Source organism: Lemur catta, chromosome 9 (assembly GCF_020740605.2).
Source record: "Lemur catta isolate mLemCat1 chromosome 9, mLemCat1.pri, whole genome shotgun sequence".
NCBI lineage: Eukaryota > Metazoa > Chordata > Mammalia > Primates > Lemuridae > Lemur > Lemur catta.
The window spans coordinates 42328544-42348286 of NC_059136.1; positions in this window are offsets into that span (position 1 = coordinate 42328544).

Consider the following 19743-nt stretch of genomic DNA (forward strand, 5'->3'; position numbering starts at 1 on the left):
ACCTGGAAGGCACATAAATATAATTTAATCTTATTATTTTGTAGGTAAAGAAATAAAAAATGAGAGGTTTGGTAGGTTGCCCAATGCCACCCATTTGTTCATGCAATTCTTGTGTACTCAGTAACCAGCTTAAGAAATTTACATTTTATAATTTATTATAACATATACCAATCCCTTCTCCTCCCTCTGTCCCCAGAGGCTACCATAGCCTATCTGATACATCTTATTTAACATTCAAACATACTGTATCAGTTAGTGTTGCAGGAGGGAAGGCAGTGGAAGCACTTTGAGGGATGTGGAATAAGGCATTTATGATAGAGATTAGATTTTACATGGTTGTAGGAGCTGCCAAAGAAGTGGCAGACTACTGCCTCTGCATCTGGTTGTGGGTCTGAAGTCATTATGGGTTAGCAGGGCCAGCAGTTAAGAAGACAACATAGACGTGGAGCGGGGCAAAATGAGGGCAGATTGGAACATACATCAGTTTCTCAGTGTCTCCAACCTCAACGATGAGGGTGACTTTGCCGTGGAGCGACACAAACCCCTGACATGGGACTCAGAGGCACGGAAGAAGGAGTTTCTGGCCTGGAAGAGCAGCTGTGGGCCTGGCTGCTGCTCTGTGCCAACTAGGCCTGCAACAGTCGGACGTGACATTCGTGAGATGTGGCTCCTGACTGCCACGTTGACCTTTGGAGTAGAATGGCTGCTTCTTCTCTTTTGCCTTTCAAATCATCTGGAATATCTTGTGTTGCCAACCTTGATTTACTAAATTGATATGCATCCATAATCAACATGTGGAGTTGTTTTCCATGTTTTCAGGCTCTACATTAATGGCATCATATATCTGCTCTTCTGTAACATTTTTCCCCTTCCATGTTAGGTTTGTGAAATTTGACTGTTAATAATTCTTGTTCTAACTCATCAATGCTTTGTTTTATTCTGCATAGCATTGCACTGAAGAATGTGGCACAATTTATCTACTCTCCTTAATCAACATTTAGATCATTCCCACGTTTTCAATAGTCAATCAATGCTGCAACAGTTTCAGATATGTCTCTTTGAGCGCTTAGGTGAGTTTCTCCAAAAGTATAGACTTGAGAGTCCCTTATTGGATTCCAGACTCTGCACATCTTCACTAACTAGTTATTGCCAGGTTACATTTCAAGAGTATGACAGTTTACACTGCCACCAGCTGTGTTTCCCATTGGTGGCAGTAGGGGGTGATTTTGCCCTCTAGGGGACATGTGGTAATGTGTGGAGACATTTTTAGTTGCCACAACCAGTGGGGGACTCTATTGGCATTTACTGGGAAGAGGCCAGGGGTGCTGCTAAACATCCTACAGGCATAGGACAGCCCCTCCTCAATAAAGAATTATCTGGCCTTAATTGTCAATAGTGCCGGGTTGTGAAATCCTGCTTTACATCCTGATAGTGGGCACTGTCATTGTTTTATAGTTTGGCCAATCTAATGGATGTGAAATACTATCTCATTTTTGTTGTTGTTAATTTTTCTTTATTTTAAACCACTTCTGCATAACTGTAGAGCTCACATTTAATTAACTGCCAAATAAGTCAGAAAAAAATTAGTATAGTTAAAAGTCATTTAACTTTTCAAGTTAAAAAGTTTTAGCACCATTTCCATATTGCTGAAATGTATTCCTTCTCTCTCCTGCCCACTCTTGGGTAGAAATGCCAATGAGCAGAGAGGCAGACAAAAGTCAGGGAGTGAAAGCAGACAAAAGGGATTATTTTATTTTATTTTTTGAGTTTTAATACTTTCCATACAAGTTCACTGATTTATTATTAATACATAATATACTTAGATGTGGTTAAAAAACACAGCACTGAAGGGACAGGAGTTGCCCGGGGGAAGGAAGCAGAGGAGAGGGATGAGTGTAGCCTTACATGGAAAAGGGAAGCGGGAGCCCAGATAAAGGGACGGCCAGTCTTCCTGGGATTTCAGGCAGGAGAGAAAGAGCGTCTGGTCTTTGCCTCTGGATAAAAACCAGAGGTGCTTTCTCTAAACTAGGGAGGCGAGAGACTTGGGTGCATCTATTGTCATAAAATGACCAGCTCTTTTGCTTCTAGCTTTCGACCTCCAGCCAGAATTGATGGGGTACACAGAACTATTCTAGGGGCTTTGAATTTTGTTTTTGCTTCATTAAGTTCATCTGTAAAATAGGAAGTTATTTTTAAAAAAATGTTTCTACAATGGAAAATTTCAAATATAATCAAAGAGACATAGATAATGTGTTCTCATGTTATTTCTCTCCCAGCTCTGGCTTCAACAATTTTCATCATTTGCTGATTTGGTTTTATCTATTTCCCACAAGACCTTTTTTTTTTCTGGGATGTTTGGAAGCAAATTCTAGCCATTTTATAATTTCACCTGTAAGTATAGTTGACCCTTGAACAATGTAGGGATCAGGGGAACTGAACCCCAAACAGTCAAACATCTGAAATTTGCTAAGAGAGTATATTTTAAGTATTCTTACCACAAGAAAGAAAATGTAACTATGTGAGGTGATGGATATATTAATTAGCTTGATTGTGGTAATAATTTCACAGTATAGACATATATCACAGCATCATGTTGTATATCTAAATATATACAACTTTTATTTGTCAATTAAACCTCAATAAAGCTGGGGGAGAAATCACAGTGTTGGTAAAATTTTAGGAAAAGAGGCACTTTTGTATACTGCAGGTGAGATTATACACAGGTACATCTTTCTGGAAAGTAATTTGGCTATATTTATCAAAAGCCTTAAATATGTACTCATACTTTGTTCCAGGAACTTCAATTCAAGGAATTTATAATATTGTATCCAAAGCTTTAACTGTAAGAACATTAATCAAAGTGTTATTTGTAAGAGGAATTATAATTGTATTTCCCAAATGACAGTGGTAGCCATGCTTTCATTTGTATTTTAGTTCTCTTCAGTGTTACATAGGTCATTGTGAATCATTGCATAACATTTTGGTTTTATACATCAACATCAGGAGCTTGGTTAATGTGAGTTTTTACTTGGTATCTATCTGGGTATATGAAAGAAAACATGTTTCTGAACCTACAAGCTGAGACTTTGGATAACTGGACTATGACAAATTCCCTAGCATGATAGATTTCCCTTAGACCTCTAAGGAGACAGCCAGATTCCCCCAGATGACATCTTCCTCTGCCTCTCCATCTGGGCAGCAAGGATGACATTTTTCTCTATTGTAACTTCTACAATATGTATTAGTTTTCTATTCCTGTTATAACACATTGTCACAAATTTAGCAGCTTAAAACAACAACCACTTATTAGCTCACGGTTCTGCAGGTCAAGAGTCCAGGGGAGCTCAAATGGGTTCTCTGCTTAGGGTCTCATAAAGCAGAAATCAAAGTGTCATCCATGCTGAGCTCTTATCTGGAGGCTATGGGGAAGGATCCATTTCCAAGGATGATTAGGCTGTTGGCAGAATCCAGTTATGGGACTGGATTACAGGACATATCCAAAGTCACATAGCTAATTAGTGACAAAGCCAGAATGAGAAGGCCAATGTATTGACTCTCAAAAAAGATCTATTTTCCTAGCTGTACTAGTTTCTCATCGCTGCTATGACAAATTGCTACAAACTTAGTGGTTTATAAACATAAATTTATTCTCTTACATTTCTGGAAATCAGAAGTCCCAAATGAGTTTTACGAGGCTAGTGTCAAGGCTGTGGTTGGGCTGGATGCTCCTAAGGGCTCCTGGGAGAATCCATTCCTTGCCTGCTCCAGCTTCCAGAGGCTGCCAGTATGCCTTGGCTCATGGCCACATCACGCCAACTGCTGCTGCTGTTGTCACATCACTTTCTACCAACTTTGATCCTCCTGCCTCCTTCTTATAAAGACTATTGTGATTATATTGGGCCCATATGGATAATCCAAGATTATCTCCCTATCTCAAGATCCTTAATTTAGTAATATTTGCAAAGTCCCTTTTGCCACATAAGTAGCATATTTACAGGTTCTGGGGATTAGGATGTGTTGCGGGGAGGTGGACATTATTCAGCCCAGCACACGAGTGATTAGTCAAAAATCATTGACTAATATTTAGATTTGTCATATTCCTCTGCTGTGGGTGATAACACTAATACCTAGAAGCACACTAGACAGCAACTTGCAATTTGCCTAGCTTTTGGGTCCCTGGGCATGGCCACACTACCCCAGCCTTTCACGTTTATTTTCTGTAACTTAAGCAGAGGTCAGTCTTTCAGAATGTTCATTCTGAACTTTTAAAAATGTCTATCAAGTAACATTAAATATTATTATTTTTTTTGCCTCCTTCCTTCTCATCCCTCAGCTTTATGGTGTGTTGAATATTATTTTATACCCAAAATCATTTTTTTGGTAAGTATTAAATTTGAGGGTTGAAACAAAGGAAAACACCTCATCAAGGAGTAATGGGTTTACCTTGCAGTAAGGGTAAAAAAACTTCTTTTGGATCCAGACGTGCGGTAGTCTCCGTCCTTCTTAATCGATTTTGCACTTCTGCTTTACTTGCAGACACGGAAATACTTGATCACAAAGCAGAAATGAGAAATCACAATGTCTTGCCTTCAAGTTTTTGAGTGAATCAGCACAAAGTTGTTCCATGGATGTTTTAGTGATTTTTAAGAGGCAATGAAACTAAGTGGAAAAAACTCAATCAAGTCACTTTTTCTGCCCCATGTTTCCCAACTGCAAATTGGGAAGGACCCATTTACCCTTACCTTAGTATATAATTTTAAAATTTGAAATGTGTAGGCTAATGGGCCTTTATAAATTTAGGTAATATTCATGTATTTGTTTTGCATGTGCTGAGGGTTAAGAGTTCAATGTTATGTACACTTGCCAACGTTTTGTGGTTGTGTCCTCTTGTTCACTTTCGCATTTGGTCAAGCTCTCACTTACTGAACATCTGACAAGTATCCACTCCTTCAATAAAGACTCATTGAAGTGTCTGCTTAGTGCTTCAAAAGGGCAAACTAAAAATTTATATGTAACATAATTATAAAATTTAGACAAGAGCATAAAACTTTGGATGTGGAATTGTCAGTATAAATGCTGAAGAGTGAACTTGGAAAAAGTCATATAAATGAATTTGCAGAAAGCAAATGGGCAGATGGGAAGGTTATAGGGAATCTAAGATCTTCAGTGATTCATTTTGTACTATCTTTGATACAATAAGGGAAAACCAGCCACAGGTAGCCATTTCAAATTATTTATGCTATATTTATATTTAAACTTACAAAAATGTTTGATATAAAGTTTAGTTTATCTAAGCCAAACCTTCTTATTAACACACATGCATATACATATATATTCTTTAGGGGTAGGTGTATGAGGCCTCAGTGCTTAAAGCTCTACATGGATGAGTGTGATGGTCTACTAGTGTTACTGTAGGTATAGATGTGCTCTCATCCTCTCTCCAGTGTTTGGCTAGATGGACACTCTGGGTAGGATCAAGAATGAGAGATATAGTTGCTTTGGCATCTAGAATCCAGCCAATGATTAAACCTTCACATGCTAAGAGAGCATAAGGACAGCATGAACCATCGGGGTGGGAGCAAGCGCCATTGGTCATGAGACCTTAGGGTTCATATCTTATCATGGGAAACTCCATTTCTGTGATTGGTTGCACTAGGGTTGTTGCTGTTCAAGCCCTTCCTAAAAGAGGCTGTCTGCAAGTTAGCTAACCTCACGTGTTTCTCTAGACAAGATCAGTGCACCTGTTGACTCTGATATTCCCCACTTATCTGGCTGTATAATTTTATTGATATGCAAATTAAGAAACCCTCATGTTGGTTGAAAAGGTAGGATTGAAGATCTAGAACTAAGATGATGAGGCCTGTCTGATCTTCCAACTGTCATTGGAATAGAGCAAGAGAAGAAGTTGGAGATGGAATGACTGGTTGAGGCACATAGATGTGATCCATTTACTCTGTTCTACCTACACCTCTTCTTCCAACAGCCATGGAGACACAAAAATACTTGATCACATACCCAGAAGAGTGGGCTGCAGAGGGTTGGTTGGAATAGAAGAAACTCAAAGTGACCCACAGTAAGACTACAATGCCTTTGAAATCTCTTATTTCATCATTACCATTCATCTGAAGATTTTGTTCTGCTCATTTAAAAAAAATTTCAATTTTATTTTACCACAATGATAATGTTTTCAAATTATTTAGCATTCATAATCATTGGCACTTTCAGAAATCTTTTTTATAGCTTCGAGGCAAATAGCTTAGAAGTAAACATGCAGGCTGCGGCCAGATGAACTTCCAGTTAAAAGCTCAGCATTACCACTCAGTAGCTGTGTGGCATGGAGCAAATGATTTAATCTCTCTAAGCCTCAGTTTCCTTATTGGTGAAGTGAGGATGATTATGATAGTACCTACCTCATGGGGGTATTGAGAGGATTAAAGGAGAAGAGATAAAGAACTAAAAACCATATTTGCACCTAGTAAATGCTCAATAAATGGTAATTATTTGCTATTATTGTTATCCTAAGGTTTAGTATATCCTATGGCTTTGTCCTGCAGTTAAAGAATTAAAGCCACTAGAATGTATTGTAAACTGAAATCTAAACCCCACAATAGCAGAGCAAAACCCCCACCTTTTCCAAATTCCCTGCAGAGATGATAATTTTACACAGAGTCTCTATGGTGCTACAGGATATTGTTTCTGCAGGTGGAGAAAATGTGGCTTCTGGTCTCTCAAGCTCTTACTGGGAGCTGGACCACCGCACTAAGGAACTCCTCTGGATTTGCAGGTAACTTCTACTATGAAAAAGTATGCATCTCCTACAGTAGGACTTCAATAGTTGGGGTGAGAAGAGCAGGTTTTAGCTTTCAAGCAAAGCTCTGCTGTCAGGTTCTTACCAACCCTGGATAGAGTGTGTGCCAATAGCTTGGGACTTTAAAATGACACCGTGGTGTCTTGGATTCCATCCAAACATGGCTGGATTTTTCAAAGGCTCCCCATACCGTAAGGAGGAAATTACCACTGCTCCACCTTGGACCCTTCTTGGAATTCTCACGAAGTCCATGGCTGGGTTAAGTCTTTTATGGGCTTTGAGTACTGAAAATACTGTGAAGTGATCCAGACCCACCGACCTTCGATTTATCATTCAAAATAACCATGAAGCCTATATAAGGAAATTGTAACAATTATCACTTTGAAGTGCAGTTGCATGTTTGCTTGTTGGCACTGCCGGGGGACCGAGTTTTCTGAGGATAGCGATTAGCACCGTATCTATTTCTAGGTCTCTGGCACATAACACCATGCCTGGCATGTAGAAATTACTGAAATATTTGTTAAACATAAAAATGAATGAAAGAATGCATGACTTCATTTTAAGGCAGCCAGTCTCTAGAGTGCCCCCTGGCATAGATAAGGATGATGTTATTATATAATTTTAGTGCCCTCAATTTAAGCAGTGAGTGGAATATTTTAGAACAAAAGGCTTTCATTTTTCTTGGATGTTTGGGTGTGTATCTGACTTCCATCAGTGATGGAAGAATAGATTTCAGAGGTCCTGAAAGGCTTCTTCAACATTTTTTCAGGAATATCCAGACACCTTAGCCTCATTGGTGCCCAGAACATATGTTGAGGCTGCCTATTGGGTAATTGTTCCCCATGACATGCAGCTTTTTCTTACTTGAGGCAACAGCTTGAGAAGGCCAGAGCAGCATAGTGAGAGGGAATTGAACATTCTTAGGAGTGATGTAGATTCTGAGAAGAGGAGAAGATTTATTTATTTTTTTTTTTTGAGACAGAGTCTCACTCTGTTGCCCGGGCTAGAGTGCCGTGGCATCAGCCAAGCCCTGGGCTCAAGAGATCCTCCTGCCTCAGCCTCCTGAGTAGCTGGGACTACAGGCATGCGCCACCATGCCCGGGTAATGTTTTCTATATATTTTTAGTTGTCCAGCTAATTTCTTTCCATTTTTAGTAGAGATGGGGTCTCGCTCTTGCTCAGGCTGGTCTTGAACTCCTGAGCTCAAATGATCCACCCGCCTGGCCTCCCAGAGTGCTAGGATTACAGACGTCAGCCACCACTCCTGGCGGAGGAGAAGATTCTTTAAGGAAGCCAGTTTATCAGGAAGAAATACTATATCTATATCTGTATCTATCTGTGTATCTAAATGGGAGAGAAGGAGATAAAATGAATGAGTCTTTTGGTGCAAAGTTTTATTTAATGTGTAGAAATTAGAACCATAGAAGGTTAGAGATGGCTGGAAACTTTGGGAAGATTTTATTCTGAATTCTTCATTCTACAAATCAGGGGACTGTGGCCAGGGTGTTTAAGCAACTTGTCCAGAGTGACACAGGGAATTAGTGGAAGAGCCAAGATTGTAAACTGGGGCGCCCAGCTTCTAACCCATGCTCTTTCTGAGCTGGCTGCCTGACCCTGGTGCAGAAGAAGAAACCACTCCTGGGGTTATTTGGAGGAGCATTTGTCATCTGGCTGCCACACTCCTGGGAGAGCCAGACCACTTGATGGTGGAAAAAGAGAATGGAAATGCAAAATGCTATGATGGAACTGCAGATTTTATATGGAAAACCTGAACCAACTATGGTTTGAAATATTAAAAATAGGTTAAATTCAATTTAAATTCTATTGGACACTGACTTTAGGGCTATAAACAAAATGTCTGGAAAAATTTATACAGCTATCTCCCTTATTGCTGCATTAAGCAAATTGAAAGGACTGTCCCTATCCTCTAGCAATTTATTTAAAGGTTGAAAACATCAGCCTTAATAAACAAAAGGATATGAAGCACAAAACAAAAATTACCCCCTTTATCTCTGAGTCTTGTCCCCTGTGACATAGAAGAAACAGCTCTGGGTTGGAAATGAAAGAATTGGATTCCAGTCATGCTTAAGCCATGAGTTTATTGAATTCACCAGCACCACTCGGGTTCAGTTTATTCATCTGTAAAATGAGGGGATTAGACTAGATATCACTAACAGTCTCTTTCAAATTTAACATCCTAAAGTTTACTTTCTGTCTTAGTGCACTTGTTCGCTACTTAAAGATAGCTCAATTTAGGATTTTTCGACTTCACAATGGTGCCAACATGACACATATTCGGTAGAAAATATAATTTAAATATTCATATAGTCATTCTGTTTTTCACTTTTGGTACAGTATTCAGTAACTTACATGAAATATTCAACAGTTTATTATACAATAAGCTTTGTGGTGGGTGCTTTAGCCCACCTTTAGGCTAATCTAAGAGTCAAGGCACATTTAAGGTAGGCTAGACTAAGCTATGCTGTTTGGTAGGTTAGGTGTAATAATGCATTTTCAACTTACAATATTTTCAACTTGTATTGTTTTATTGGGATGTAACCCTTCCTGATAAGTCAAGCAGCATCCATAGACTGGGTAGCTTATACAACAGAAATTTATTTCTCACAGTTCTGGAGGTTGGGAAGTCCAAGATCGAGGTAACAGCAGATTCAGTTCCTGGGGAGGGTGCTTTTCATGGTTTTTAAATGGCCACCTTCTTACAGTGTCATCACATGGTGGAGAGAGAGATCATTTCTCCCTTATCTCTTCAAGGGCTCTAAATCCCATCATGAAGCCTTCACCCTCATTACCTACTTAACCTCCTAACAGCCCCAACTCCAAATACTGTCATACTGGGGATTAGGGCTTCAACATAGGAATTTGGGTGGGACTCAAACATTTGGTCCATAACACCTTGTGTTTGTTTGGTTTTTGTTAGAAATGGAATACACGTGTTCATTTCTTGACTGCCCAATTTGTGTCGGTCACTGTGCAAGGAGCTGTGCATACGAAGGTGAAGAAGACAGATACAGGCCCTGACCCCATGGAACTTGCATAGAAGTCAGAGAGACAAACAGTAAACAGGAAACAATAAATAGGTAGCTTCTAGGTATAGCTATATTTATATATTTAAGCTTTATCTATAATAAGTAAATAGTATAACTGGTAGTAGGAGCTGAGCTGGATTAGAGAGTCAGTGGCAGGGGTGGAAAACTCCTATGGATCGAGTTCAGAGAAGATTTAATGGGTAAAACAGTTTGAAAAAGTTTTTCTGTGAAGATCAATAGAGAAATAATGCTGTAGCTGGAAATACTTAAAGAACCAAAGAAAGATAATTTTTTAAAAAGATGTGAGACCCTAGAGCATATGAAATGACTGGTTGTCAATCACCTGCTAAGTAATGAGAGATAAATAATGTAGAATAGGCATTGACAGACTATGGCCCATGGGCCAAACTGGGCCCGCTGCCTATTTTTGCAGACTTTTGACAGCCTGTGGGCTAGGAATTGTTTTACATTTGTAAATGGTTAAACAAATTTAAAAAGAATAATATTTATTGACATGTTAAAATTATACAGTTCTTTTAGTGTCTATAAATGAACTGTATTGGAACATAGCCAGACCTCTTAGTTGATGTATTGTCCGTAAATGCTTTCATGCTATGATGGCAGAGTTCTGCAGTAGTGACAGAGACTGTATGGCCAGCAAACCCCAAAATATTAAATATTTACCACCTAGCCCTTTACCGGAAATGCTTGTTGACCGTTGATGTAAAAGTAAAAAGAATTACCTGTTAAAAAGAACTTGAGAAGGGAATGAGGCTGGTCCTCAAAGGATGAGGGGCAAAAAAAATATCAAACATGAGTGGACAAGGTGTGTAAGAGATCTTGAACTTGGTGACTATGAGACAACATCACTCTCCTTTGATGCCTCTGTTTTCTGTATTAAGGGACTGATCTGATATAGGCATGGAACTACCCTGCAAGTCTGACCTAAGCCTTCTTGTCCTCAAGAAAGAACTGCCATGATGAAACAGAGATCAAGGTATAAAATTCATGACTTTTAAGTTTCTAAAGTGAAGTATGATCGCTTATCTTTAAACTTGAAACAATTCTCTGAGCTGGGGAAGCAAAAAGAGAATCTGAGAAGCGGCAAGTGAGTTTGATGCTGGTGGTTCTCTTAGCATGCTCTGCTCCTGCCCTTCTCCTGGGATTATTCATCAAGGGGGGGATGACAGGCCTCCTGAGGAATTTGGGGCATCTTCAAACAAAGGGAAGATTACCACTCTGACTTAAGTGTTATACAAGGTATCCATGTAATAAAAACATTTGTCTCCCTTAATATTTTGAAAATAAAAAAATGAGTTGCTGAAGAATACATTCAGAAGGAGATCATGTATGTAAAAACAAATTATAGAAAATGCCATATATTTTATGGATACATTTATGTGCATGTAAAATAATAAAAAGAGGACTGGCAGAATAAAAAATAAATAAAAATAAAAGGGAGAGAGAGATTACCATGACTTTTCCTCTTGGAACCCTGCCAGCTAGCAGACTTATAGTTATTTTTCCAAGTATTTATGACACAGAAAGAGTAGAGGGACATGGCTGCTTAGTGGGCAGAGAGAGAGACTGAGGCAGTCCTGTGGGGCTCTCCATACCCACAGAATACTGTGGTAGAAAATCCAGGTGTGCTCAGGGGCTTAGTTGTACTCAGGACAGAAGTGTGGACGAGGTAAATCGGACCAGGCAGAAGTGAGAGCATTGGGACGAAGGACAAACAAGGAGGTCAAAGGACAACCTCAAGTCAAATGGGACTTTGCAAATCTTAGTGGAATTCAGCAGGGTAGCTGAGGACTTAGAATCAGGTGTCTTATTCTGTATGCTAAGTTACTTTGAGAGCTTCCTGGTTCCTAGAGACTACCATGAAATGGAGGAGGTGTTGAACCACATGTTAACTGAGTCTACTTGGAATTGACTGAGAAAAACCTTAAGTGCCTGAATTTCCCTTGAAATTGCAAAATTCAATTTCTGCTCTAGGTGCTATAGGAGTTTTGGACAGAAACTGGGAAAAACACTTACATTTTTTGCATACTTGAGTTTTGTGGTTTGAAAATTCAAAATCTTAACAGGAGTTTAAAGAGAGACGGGAGAATTTGAAACGGTCAGTTATTCTCTCTGAAAGGGGAAAAATGTTTTTAACCACATAAATAATTTCTTTTTCCTGATGCATTAAGTTTACTTCCTTCATCATGTATCATGTATAAAGGCTGAACATGATGCAGACATTTTATATGCATAATTCATTTGATTCCCATATTATTTTATCAGGCATAAAGAATTATGATCATTTTACAGATGAAAAAAACAAAGGTCCAGAATATGTTAAATAACTTGCCAAATGTCACAAGGCAGAATTCACTGTATTCCAAAGTGTTTCTAATTTCTCATTCCAGTTTCCATCTCACCCAACCAATAACTAATGGTAATGACTTCCACTTAGTAAAACCTCTTTTTGACAGGGACTGAGCTAATTATTTTAAATATTTAATATCTCTTAGTCCTTACAAAAAGTTCATGCTTTTTGCTGTGGCTTTTTCACATTACTAGTTGGGTGATTTGAAACGAATTACTTAACATAACTGAGCCAACTGGTAAGCACCAGAACCAAGATTTAAACCCAAGTCTGTCTGTCTCAAAAGCTCACGTTCTTATTTATACTAACCCTCCTCTGACACTCAGACGCATGAGAGCCTCCCACTATTCGAAGACCTTTCCTAACAAACGGCAGGAGTGGTGAAGAATTCTTTTCTCTCTGTTAACTTAAAGGGCATAGGCACCAGCCATCTACAAAATCTGCACCCCTTTCTTGGGCATGGCCATGTATAACAGGAGTGAAAATGAGATATGCTATTTCCAGGCCTGGTCCATTAGTCCCCACAGGCCTTGTGCTGTGCTCTTTCCACTTGATCTGGCCGCATGCAGGTGCTGAGTAGACCCTAACGGAGGGCAGAGGAACAAGAGGGAAACATCTGGGGTCCCTGAATAAAAGCTCGGAGGAGAATCATCTCCAGAGAACTGATGTCTGCTCAGGATGGTTATGTGGGAAAAAAAGATCTTCTCTTGTATTGAACTATCATTATATTTTGGCCTATTTGATATTTGCTACAGCATCTTAGTTTATTCTAAAGAATACAAAGGAAAAGGACACAGCAGGGCAAAGGTAACCCAAAGAAAGTAGCAATATTAAAATCAGAAAAAAAGCATTATTGAGAGATTACTCTAAGCACACTGCAACTATTTACATTTTACAGAGAGCACTCTAGTTATAACGTGGTTTGAACGGGAGCAAGCCCAGAACAACGTTGGGGGTAGGAAGAGTAATTAAGAAGCCATAGTAGCAACTCAGGATAAAAATGATGGAGGACTGACCTAGAATGGTAGAAGATGAATGAACAGATTTAAGTTATTTTAAGATTGTAAACTTAAAGTAGGACTTGTGGTTGATTATATGTGGACCGAGACAGGGGGAGAGCTCAAGGTGAGATCTATGTTCCTGGCCAGTTGATAGTCCTTTCATCACAGATATAGGTATTATAGGGGAAAGGGCTGGTGGGTGGGGTGAAGTGGAGATGATGAGTTTGGTTTTTAGTGTGCTGCCAAGAGTAGCTTGGGGAAGGGTTGAACAAACAGATCTGGAGCTCAGGAGAGAGGTCTAGCTTTAGTATTTGGTTGGTAATTAATACCAAGGAAGTGGCTGAGATTATCCTCACATTTTAGATAATAAATGAGAAATTGTAATTTCTCTCTTGCATATCCCCCCACCACGCCCTTGCCCTCGACTTGCCATAAAGTAAAGGCATCTTCTCCTTTATCCCCACTTCTTCTAGGAAAATTCAATAGATCTGAATTCTCCTTATTGCCAAGGGCTAGTGAACCTGTGTGTGTGTGTGTGTGTGTGTGTCTGTGTGTGTGTGTGTGTCTGTGTGTGTGTGTGTGTGGGCTTGTACATGCACAGGCTTTCAGTACAATGAGACTGCACAGTCAGAGACAAAATGAGGCTGCAGGCTGCGGTTCTTATGGGTTGAAACAGAGACTGGTCTAACTAGGTAGACAGTTTTACCAGACTGCAAATGTGGACCAAGGTCAATGGATTGAAGAATTCCTGCTTATAATAGTGTGATGAAGGTAGAAAGATCTTTTGGGTTGGGCAGTTGGTGTTGCCACAGAGATTGGGCACCAAGCTCCAGGCTTTTGGGAGCCTTGGTGTAGAGCTCTGTATCTGAAGGTGGCATGAAAAACACGATGCTGCTAGCAAAAGCTGTGTGGGTTTGAACGAATGACAGCCTTAGGAAAGAAGCAGTCACAAATATTACCACTTTGAAGATGAGAAGGCTCCATCACAGTCTTCCTTGACTATATAAATCCAGGTTCTGATACCCACAAAGAGGCGGGTAGAGAACATCCAGGAATGATACTGAAGCTTTTGCTCATCTTAGTGAGTGGATATTCGAACAGATTAAATTTAACTTGGTGGGGGGGATACAGTGACATTTCTTTCACTTGTATTAAATATTATTAGGAAAACATTTGTTAAAATAGATGAGTAAACTAGAGATAAAGAGGTTTAATAATAACCCTTTTCTAAAATCACATGACCCATCTTTCTGCCTTCTAAGCCCAGGTTTGTTTCACTAAGACAGGCTGAAAGAAAATTCAGAACTTCTCATCCCTGGTACTCATCTCTTTTCTCCGCTTTACACTGCTTTATTACACATGCAAGTTACCTTTGACCCTAACAGGTGTGCTCACTGAAGACTGTAGGAAAGTTATATGCACAAAGATGACATCTCTGTGGTCAGAAGATATTTTCATGAGGATTTATATGGAATGAAATATGATCCCATTCTATAAAGTTATATTTCTGATCCACAATGCTGATGTTTGCCAAAATCACCTTTCCCTCACTCTTGTTGCCTTTAATGTTTATTTCAGTTCAACACCCAGCATCTGCAGCCATCTGAATGATTCATGAGGTTGAAGGCGTAGCTGGATTCAAAGGTGTTCTGGGTGACCTGCGCTGCACGGGGTGCTCCATCAGAACTGAGCATGGTTCCCTGGGTTTCAGTGATGCTCTCATCTGCCAGGGACTGACTGGAATACGCAGTCACTCATGGTGAAAGGGGAAACATGTTTCTCATTCAGCAAGAATGCGGTTCCATCCACAGAGTTTACAGCAAAGTTGTATTTGAAGTTCAGCCGTAGAACTTTGTGGCAGTAAAAATGGTCATGATTTATAGGAAAATGTCACTCGGCCGTCTCCACTATAAAAGCCTTTTACAACTCTCATCGAATATAAATCAAGATGTACGCAGCCAACAAAATGATGGTTTTGGCATAACATTTTCAAGACAAAAAGAAATGGGCTAGAATTGTCTTGGCTTTTTTACTGAGGACAAATATTACAGGAATTTATTGCTGGTCCAAAATCAATATTCTTGTCTTTAAAAATAGGTATGAGTAAATTTATGTCTTGGTGAAATTCCAATTACATAAATTAATTAAAGTAGTCACTATAGAAGATGCTCAGTCCACAAATACTGAGGATGCCATGCTTTTATAGTTTGAAATTTAGCTGAAAGTTTTATTTCCTTTTTTTTTTTTTTTTAGTTTTTGTTAAACCATATTCTGAGATACATAACTCAAGCTTTAAGCTATATTTCATTATAAAGGGGGAAAAAACGGATGGGCCTCACAAAGGGTTGATTGAAAGTTGCTGAATTTCCTCTTGGAGAAACAAAAGAAGCTTCACATTGTACTTTTCTCCAGATGTCAACAAGATGTGAAAAGTGTATGATCAAACAATTAGAACCTGTATTTGAAATGACAGTTTCCATTTACTCATGTATTTTTACATTACAAAATACTCAAGGTAGAGACCAGCATAAAGAAGTGAAAGATTGAGGGAACCCACAACCCCATGAGAATCTGGAAAGGACATCTAACGTTGTGGGCAGGGAAGAGGGAAGAGACAAAAGGAACTCATGTGACTGCTTTGGGGGTGGAAAAAGAATACTGCAAGTGCACCTGGAAGAAGGATCTTTGGGAGACCATCAGAAGACTCTGAGAAAGCAAGTCAGGCAAATGAAAAGATTTGGGGTTTTTTGTTTGCTTGTTTTTTCAGCCAGCTAAGCTTTCTTCTCTCACCTCCCTTACCCCAACACCTACTTTCACAGATCTCACCTAAAATATTGTCCTCTGAGCCCCACATACTTCGGAGAGAAGAGATCAATAAAAGATCCCAGAAAATATGTTATTTTAGGAATTGTTGAAGAAATCAGAAATACCTATCCTAGACAAGGGAAGTCCTCAGGGGACATAGTAGCTGTTGTGTGGAAGAGGAAATATACCTGTTGTGTGAAGTCTCAGTGGTTGGATGTAGTATTAATGGCAGATCTCACATCCATTCACTCCACATAACATCATTTGAGTGTTTTACACCAGGCAGAGTATTAAGCACTGAAAATACAGAGAGATTGAGTTTTGGTTTCATATAAAGCATACCATTCTTCCTCTTCCTTAATCAACATTATTGATCCTAAATAGAATTCTTAAAAAATACTTTCACATGTGGTTCCACTGCTCCTGTCATGGGTTCTGTGTGCCCTCTCACCTTTGCTCATATAGACTTAATAATCTCTGTTGTGGTTTTAAGGACCAGACACAATTCTGTACTCTACTTTTAAATTTAACCCATAACTTTCTAAGAGTATGAGGTATGGGCATTTCAGTGATGGGCTAGGCTGACTTAAGAACCAGTCATGGGGTCTTTTAAGAAGAATGCAGATGATTAATTGGAAGTTATTACAACATTTATAACAGGGAGGTTGGGGTTGCTTTGGGATGACATTAAAAGAAGCATAGTGTTGCGAAAAGAGACCTAGTGACTCAGAGGCCTGGTATTAGTATTTACAAAGAAGTTTAGTATTAAAGCAGTATTAGAACTGAACTCAGAGAAGCTCATATTTCTCCTTTCTCCAACTGTCTAATACTGTCTTCTAGTTCCTGTTTTGCTGTGTTTTGGACAATTATGTTTTCTATTTTTTCCAGTTATTTTCTTAACAAGATTATGTTTTTTTTCTTCCCAACACCTCTCTGATAAGGAAGAACTCTTCTCATGTAGAACATTCTGCAAACTTAGGATATTCCTAATATACTACCATACTTAGGTTAAGAATCTCCAAGGAAGAGACAGGTTCCTAGATAAGATAGTGTCAGCATGTATTTCTCTGCCCTGTTGTTAAGAATCATGGAGAAGAAGAGGGAAAATTGAGCACAGAGTCAGCAATATATTATACTAAGAAGACACAAAATCTTTGTAAAAATTTCTTTCTCTGAGTTGACCTTAAGTCCTGTGACCTCTAAACATGGTTGAAGCATAAGTCTAAAAATATTATATAAAATTTGTAAAATTCTACCAGTTACATAATATTTGGCTCTCTTCTAAGTTATCCCAGGATTATGAAGTATTATGACATGAGTCCTGGTACCCATGATAGTATCAAATGAGACATATTGTTGAATGAGTTATGCCCAATTTTTCCAATGGGCAAAAACAATGTATAGGAAAAACTGGGGTTAAAAACATCAGATCATCAGAAAAAAGTCAGAATCACAGCATTTTCCTGTCCCTGTATTTAAAGAAATGGAAAACAGCAGAAAGTGTTCACTTAGATACAACCATGCTCTCATTTCTCAAATGTGACCATAAGGAAAGAAACAGAAGATTCTCGTGTGGCTCAATTATGAACTTTATGCCCAATTCCCAGAAACAGTATGGAGAAGGAGATTAATGGATGAAATCTATTTTGTACTAATAATTTTCCCCTCCCCCCCAATCCCTTACAGACTCACTGTAATTTGGAGAGAAATAAACTGAAGGGGAAAGTCAATGAGGAAAAAATAAAAAAAGAATAGAATCCTCTGTAAACCACCATGTGAACTCAGGAACTTAGAAGAGGCAAAAAGATCAGCCAAGGCTCACCATGTTCTAAACTCTGAGATGAGGTACAGAAGTGAGCCCAGAGAGAATGCCCATACTCCACAACCCAGATGGGGTGATCTTGGGTTCTTGGACATTTGACAGAAATCTATGAAGAAAAAGAAGCACCTGGACTCTTCTACAAGGACTGAACACAAGCCCAGTGAAGGATTCATCTCCAGCCAGACACTGAGGCTACAGAAAACTAGACAGAAGAGTAAGCATCCTACTCTCTGTGTGCAGCTCAGAGATGAAGACAAACAGTCTTAAATAAGAAGAGAGGGATGTCTTAAAAATTCATTTACATTCTATTAGAGTAAAAAGAAATTCTGGACAGAGTACCTTCTGCATATTTTAAAAAGGAGAAAGACTTTTTTTAAAAAAAAAAATGCATAGTAATGAGGCAAACATACTACCAGTAAGAAATAAAGGGAGGAAGAAAGGAAGGAAATAATGGAGGAATGAACAAGGGAAAGAGGGAGGGAGGAAAAAAGTGGAAGGGAAGAAAAAAAAAAGAAATAAATAATAGAAAAGGTAAGACAGAAAGGAAGGATACAAAAGATAGATGAAAAAAAAAACAGTCTGGAAGAAAGCATAAATAAATGAAAAGACAAAAATTCCCTGTGAGGGGTTAATAAAAATATAAATCCATAAACCTTGAACTCAAAGATGAAAAGTTGAAAGAGGAAATATTTGTAGAACTGAAATTGGGACAGTGAATTTTGTGTAAGTCATGTAGCTGTGTATGCTTGGACCAATTATGTAACTTGTCTTATGTGTGCTATTTCTATAATAAAAATGGAAAAATATAATAACCGATTTATTGATAAGTTGAAAGAATTAAATGAGATAGTATCTGGAAAGTCAATACTAGAGTGGCTAGAAGATGGTAAGTGCTCAATAATAGTAAGATTATTAGTTATGTGATACGAATAACTAGCAGAAGAGAAATCAAAATCCTAATCAGTATGACTTAATCCATGCTGTTTTCAATACAATAATTAAGAAAACATAAAAAGCACAGAGTGTATGATTATCAAATATTCTGCTATCCTGATGTGGCAAGGAGTAGGTATGTATTAATTTGATATCTAAATAAAAAGAAGACGTGAAATTTGGTTTTAAATGATCAAACTTGAATTTAAAAACTAAGTGATATACTTTCTCAAAAGTTTGAGTAACAAGGCAATGGCAACCTCAATAATATTTGAATTTGATATAATGTCATGAAAAGATAAAATCATCTTACATTGCTTTATTGAAGGACCCATTTGCAGAAGAAGGATGTGGTACCATTGAATTTTACACTGTTAAGACCACATCTGGAACATAGGTTTCCTTCTGCACACCACACATTTACAGGGGCATTGGCAAATGAAGAGTACCCAGAAGTGTTTCCTGGTGTGGCAAAGCATCTCGAAATGACTGAAAGAACTCAGTATATTTAGCATGCCTTAAGTAGTGACATGGGAGTTGTCATCAAATAATTGAAGAAAAGACTGATGGAAGAAGAATAAAACTTGTGCTGTTCCAGATGCTTAAACTGATGTAGGACTAGGAATAATTTAGGCTTTATATAAGGAAGTTTTTCTAATGGTTCATAGTATCCAAAGATAGAAAGAATTTCCTTCTGAGATGTCATTGGATGTACTTGAGAGGATGAATAACAATTGCACTGGGGCTACTGGAGAAAAGATTCTTGCAATATTTGGAAGATCAAACTAGGTGATTTCTGAATTTCCTTCCATTCTATTATTACTGTTACAATGAAGATTCTATAAGTAAGCATGGTGGCCACAAATCCTAAGTGTTTATATCCTTAGCCTAGGGCCATCTGGGGGATGAGGGCATGATATGAATGGCCGTTTATAACTTCCACAATGGCAGTACCA